This window comes from Cicer arietinum, chromosome 3, assembly GCF_000331145.2.
Source record: "Cicer arietinum cultivar CDC Frontier isolate Library 1 chromosome 3, Cicar.CDCFrontier_v2.0, whole genome shotgun sequence".
In the NCBI taxonomy this organism is placed as follows: domain Eukaryota; kingdom Viridiplantae; phylum Streptophyta; class Magnoliopsida; order Fabales; family Fabaceae; genus Cicer; species Cicer arietinum.
This window is the reverse complement of record NC_021162.2, coordinates 49,266,942-49,273,251: the sequence shown is the minus strand read 5'-3', so window position 1 is coordinate 49,273,251 and position 6,310 is coordinate 49,266,942.

Below are 6,310 nucleotides of genomic sequence, written 5' to 3'. Positions count from 1 at the left end.
TCTCAGTTCTAAGCAAGAAATTCAAGCGCTAAGTAATCAACAATATACAATCACACTTAAGCTTGAAATTCTGCAAAACAGAGGCAACATCATTTTCTGCAATTCGCGAAACAGCCACTGCTGCACATTCACATATCAGCTGCGAAATTGTCATTAGATACTCTGTAAAGAATCTATTCTCAAACAAGAGTTGAGCAATATCAGATTCTGTCAAATTCAATCATTTGTAAAAACTCAAACTATAAGAGTTTCTTTATAGTTTGTTTAAGATTGCTTCCTATCAAGGTTAGATAGGTGTTGTGATTGCTTTCTGGGTGGAAAGTAATTAAGAAAGAAATAGATCAAGGTTGATTTATTCTAGGTGTTGTAAGATTAAGAAGGTTCTTCATTTTAAACACTTAGTGGAAAATCTCACAGTGTGAGGACTGGACGTAACCCACGTTGGGTGAACCAGGATAAATCTTTGTGTGGTATTCTCTTTCCTTTCTCCTTCTTTATTATACTGCATTAATCATTTAAGATAAAATAGAAACTGATTTTCTGCTAATTAAGGAACGTTCTCTGTTTTATAACATAAACCAAGAACGTTCTCCGTTTTCTGTTTCATAACCAAGACCATTCTTGAGTTATTTTCTTAAGTTTTAACAGGAATTTTTAAAAGGCATATTTACAATTCAAACCCCCCTTTCTTGTAAATCGACATTGTTACTTCAATTGGCATCAGAGCTCGGTCTCTAAAAAGTTCAAAAACACCTAACAAGTGTTAGAGAAAAGATCTAGAAGAATGTCGAAAGCAAAATACATTGTTGAAGGAGGATCCTCAAATCGACCTCCATTCTTTGATGGATCAGACTATTATTTTTGGAAAAACAAAATGCAGTTGTTCTTAAAATCTCAAGACACAGGAATGTGGCGCATCATCACAGATGGAGATTTCACACCAAGGGTTGATCAAGATGACTCGAATTCTGCTCTAAAAAAGGAAGCAGATTGGACAGCAGAAGATAAAGCTAAGGTACTTCTAAACTCTAAAGCTCAATTATTCTTATCATGTGCTTTAAGCAGGGAAGAAAGTGAAAGGGTAGATGAATGCACAACTGCAAAAGAAGTCTGGGATACATTGCAAACTCACCATGAAGGAACAAGCCATGTCAAAGAAACAAGAATAGACATTGGTATAAGGAAATTCGAACTGTTTGAAATGCAAGAAGGAGAAACCATTGATGAAATGTACTCAAGATTCACCACAATAGTAAATGAAATGCGTTCTCTTGGCAAAGCCTATACTGTGCAAGAAAGAGTAAGAAAAATCATGAGGTGTCTCCCAATCATTTGGAGACCAATGGTGACAGCTATAAGCCAAGCCAAGAACCTTGAGTCACTGCCTCTGGAAGAACTAATTGGAACTCTAAGAGCTCATGAGATAGTATTGCAAGAAGACAAACCAGTCAAGAAAGGAAAGGCAATAGCACTGAAAGTCTCTCAAGAAAAAATCACAGTTCCAGTTGAAGAGGAATCAGAAGAGAATGAACAAGGAGATGCTGATGAAATCGCGCTTCTCACTAGAAGAATTCAAAGAATGATGAGAAGAAGAGATCAAATCAAAAAGGGATTTCAAAACAGAAATCCTAAAACAGAGATTGACAAGAGTCAAGTCACATGCTTTGGATGCAACAAATTGGGACATTACAAGGCAGAATGTCCATCAAACAAAAATCCACCAAAACGATTTCCCTTCAAAAAGAAATCAATGATGGCAACATGGGATGATTCAGAGGAATCAGAAACAGAAGAAGAGGAAGAAGAAGCCAACATATGCTTGATGGCAAAAACAGAGGAAGATGAGGTAATGAATTCTGAACCATGTCATTTATGTCAACAAATGGGAAATGAATTTGATAACTTGCTAAATGACTCAAATCTCCTTATTCAAAAATGTAGTTCTCTGAAAGAACAGTTTTATAAAGAGAAAGAAGAGAAGGAAAGAAATCAAACTGAAAATAATTTGTTAAAAAAGATGATTCAAGAATTGAAAGAAACAAGAGTTTTTGAAAGTGAAGAATGTCAAGAACATTCTGCGCTACAAACGGAGAACGTTCAACTCAAAAATGAAAATGAACTTCTCAAAACTGATTTACTGAACTTCATTAAAGCCACTGAAACTTTTCATAACATCATGGGATCTCAAATAGGAATTTTTGATAAAGCTGGTCTTGGTTTCAATCAAACTCAAAAAACCAAACTTTATGAAAACTTCTTTGTCCCAGAAAGAAAGGAAGAAAAATGCAAGACTAGATGCTCATACTGTAGAAAACTTGGACATCTAGAGTTTGCATGCTACTTCAGGAAAAGGGATGAAAAAATCAAAAAGAAAAAGCTTTTTAAACATGAGAATCATCCTGTCAAGATTGTTTCAAAAAAACAGCAAAACGGAGAATGTTCTCCAGTTTGTTCCCCAAACGGAGAAAGTTCAAAGTTACAAGTTGAACGTTTCAAAAAATCTGTTAAACCAAAGTTCAACTCTCCTAAATCATATATTGCTAAACCCATTTCAAAATCAACAAACAACACAACTGTTTCCAAAACGAGAATGATATACCACTTAAAAACTAACTCTCAAGGACCCAAAACAAAGTGGGTACCTAAAACTGGAATGATATCACCTGCAGGTTGGTTTTCAAAATACAAAGAGAAAGCCTTGGTTCTTGGACAGTGGCTGTTCAAGGCACATGACAGGAGATAGAAATTGTTTCATAACCTTCAGCAAGAAGGATGGTGGTTCGGTCACATTTGGAAATGATGATCAAGCTCAAATTAAGGGAAATGGAACAATTGGTAAGACAAACTCTGCTCAAATAAATGATGTCCAATACGTGGAAGGATTGAAACACAATCTATTAAGCATAAGTCAGTTATGCGACAATGGATGCGAAGTCACTTTCAAGCCAAAGGTATGTGAAATCAAGAAGGCCAAAACTGGAAAAATTATGTTCTCTGGTAAGCGAAAGAAAAATTTATATGTGATATATTTGGATGAATTACCTGATGAATCATGCTTTATATCAATCAATAAAGATAAATGGATCTGGCATAAAAGGGCTGGACATATCAGCATGAAAACTATTTCAAAAATCTCCAAACTTGATCTTGTTAGAGGTTTACCAAAACTTAATTTTGAGAAAGACAAAATCTGTGAAGCTTGTGCAAAAGGTAAGCAAGTCAAGAGCAGCTTTCATACAAAAGATTTTGTATCAACAAATAGAACTCTTGAACTACTTCACATAGATTTATTCGGGCCTGTCAAAACAACAAGTCTAGGAGGAATGAAATATGGTTTTGTTATTGTTGATGATTTCTCAAGATTTACATGGGTTCTGTTTTTAAAACAAAAAGATGATGCATTTGAATCATTTAAAACATTTTGTAAAAAGGTGCAGAATGAAAAGGACTCCAGCATCATCTCTGTAAGGAGTGATCATGGAGGAGAATTCATAAATGCCTCATTCAAAAGCTTTTTTGATGAACTTGGTATATCTCACAATCTTTCATGTGCAAGAACTCCACAACAAAATGGAGTTGTTGAAAGAAAGAATAGAACACTACAAGAAATGGCAAGAACTATTTTAGAAGAATCAAATGTTGAAAGGTATTTTTGGGCAGAAGCCATAAACACTTCTTGCTATATCTTGAATCGTGTATCTATCAGAAAAATCATCAACAAAACTCCATACGAAATCTGGAAAAACAGAAAACCAAACATTTCTTACTTTCATATTTTTGGTTGTTACTGTTACATACTAAACAACAAAGATCCTATTGGAAAATTTGATGCAAAATCCGATAAAGCGATCTTTCTTGGATACTCAACCGAATCTAAAGGTTATAGAGTGTTCAATTTAAGAACTAATGTTGTTGAAATTAGTATGCATATATTGTTTGATGAGTTTGATGATCTAGATATAAGTAAAAAGGATGAGGAAGAAGAAACTCAAAATGAAACACAGCAGGAAACAAGTCTGCAGAAAACAGAGATTGATAAACAATCTCCGTTTCATTCTCCACCAAAAAGCTGGAAAACCATTGGAGATCATCCTCAAACTCAGATCATTGGAGACACAGCTGATGGAATCCGAACCAGAAGATCATTCAAAAATGATGACGACAGCATGGCAATGATATCTCAGATTGAACCAAAGTCAATCAAAGATGCTATTACTGATCAATCTTGGATTAACGCCATGAAGGAAGAACTTCTACAGTTTGAGAAAAATGAAGTTTGGACTCTAGTACCAGATCCTTTAGATCAAACTGTTATTGGCACTCGATGGGTATTCAGAAACAAGCTTGATGAAGAAGGTAAGGTCGTGAGAAACAAAGCAAGATTAGTAGCTCAAGGCTACAATCAACAAGAAGGTATAGACTATGATGAAACTTTTGCTCCAGTTGCAAGGTTAGAAGCTATTCGAATACTTCTTGCATATGCATCTCATAAACTCATCAAACTGTTTCAAATGGATGTGAAAAGTGCTTTCTTAAATGGTTTTTTAAATGAACAAGTGTATGTAAAACAGCCCCCAGGTTTTGAAAACCAAGCAAAACCAAATCATGTTTTCAAACTTACCAAAGCTCTTTATGGCTTAAAACAAGCACCAAGGGCATGGTACGAAAGACTGAGTTCATTTCTGATCGAGAACAATTTTCAAAGAGGAAAAATCGATACTACCTTATTTAAGAAAACTGAAGGAAATGAATTACTCATTGTTCAAGTATATGTGGATGATATCATTTTTGGATCAACAAATGAAAAACTATGTGAAGATTTCTCAAAACTTATGCAAAGTGAATTTGAAATGAGCATGATGGGGGAATTAAGATATTTTCTTGGTTTACAAATCAAACAATACGAAAAAGGCATTTTTGTTTGTCAAGAAAAATATATCAAAGATCTGTTGATCAAATATAAAATGAATGAGTCAAAAATTATGACAACTCCCATGCATCCATCCACTTCCTTAGAAAAAGATGAAAATGGCAAATCTGTCTCTGAAAAAGAATATCGTGGAATGATCGGTTCTCTGCTATATCTAACTGCTAGCAGACCAGATATTGTGTTTGCAGTAGGATTATGTGCTCGATTTCAATCAGCGCCAAAAGAATCCCACTTAACTGCTGTTAAACGCATATTTAGATATCTCGTTGGAACAACTAATCTTGGTCTTTGGTATAGAAAAGGTTCCCATTTTGATATTATAGCATACTGTGATGCTGATTATGCTGGAGACAAAGTTGAAAGAAAAAGCACAAGTGGAGCATGTCAGTTCCTAGGTGAAGCATTAATCAGTTGGTCATGCAGAAAACAGAACACCATAGCACTATCCACAACTGAGGCTGAATATGTGTCAGCTGCAAACTGCTGTTCACAAGTTTTGTGGATCAAGAACCAACTTCAAGATTACTCTGTAAGCTATTCCAATATTCCAATTTATTGTGATAATACAAGTGCTATAAATCTGTCTAAAAATCCTATTCAGCATTCTAGATCAAAGCATATTGAAATAAAACATCATTTCATTCGTGATCATGTCAATAAGAAAGACGTTGAATTAATCTTCGTTGATACTCAAAATCAACTTGCTGACATTTTCACTAAGCCTCTTGTGGAGGATAGTTTTAATTCAATCAAGGAAAAACTGAGAATCATGAAAAATCCAGAAAATTCTGGTTGAAATCTGCTTCTGCAGAAAACGGAGATCGTTTATCAGTCTCCGTTTCGCGATTCATCATTCTCCGTTCTGGAAAAAGCAACAGTCTGCTTTTCCCTCTCAAAAGTAAAAAGGGAAATCTTGGCATTTATTACACGTGCCCTTGTGTCTGGTGTTAGCATGCTGACACATACTCTCTCCAATCCCCCAAAATGCTTTTCCCATTTTCCTAGGTACAAACTCATCATTACTCCACCTTTTTCTCTCTATCCACTCAAGTCAGGAAACTGCTCCTCTTCCCACCTCCTTTTCCCCAAAAGCTGGAATCATCTCTCTCTTTCTCTAAATCACGTTCACTGTTCATCTTCTTCATCATCTTCCTCCCAAAAAACAACAATGGCTCGAACCAAACAGTCTGCACGAAAAAATGCCTCTCTCTGTACACCACCCTCTTCATCGTCCTCATACCAATCCAGAGAGCGTTCTCCCTCTCCACCACCTCGCCCTTCACCACCACACTCATCTTCCGCCTCTCCATCTCCTCAAAACAGTCAAGAAGTTCTAAATCTCATGCCTCTGTCTACCTTTCTTCCACCACTATACACTCG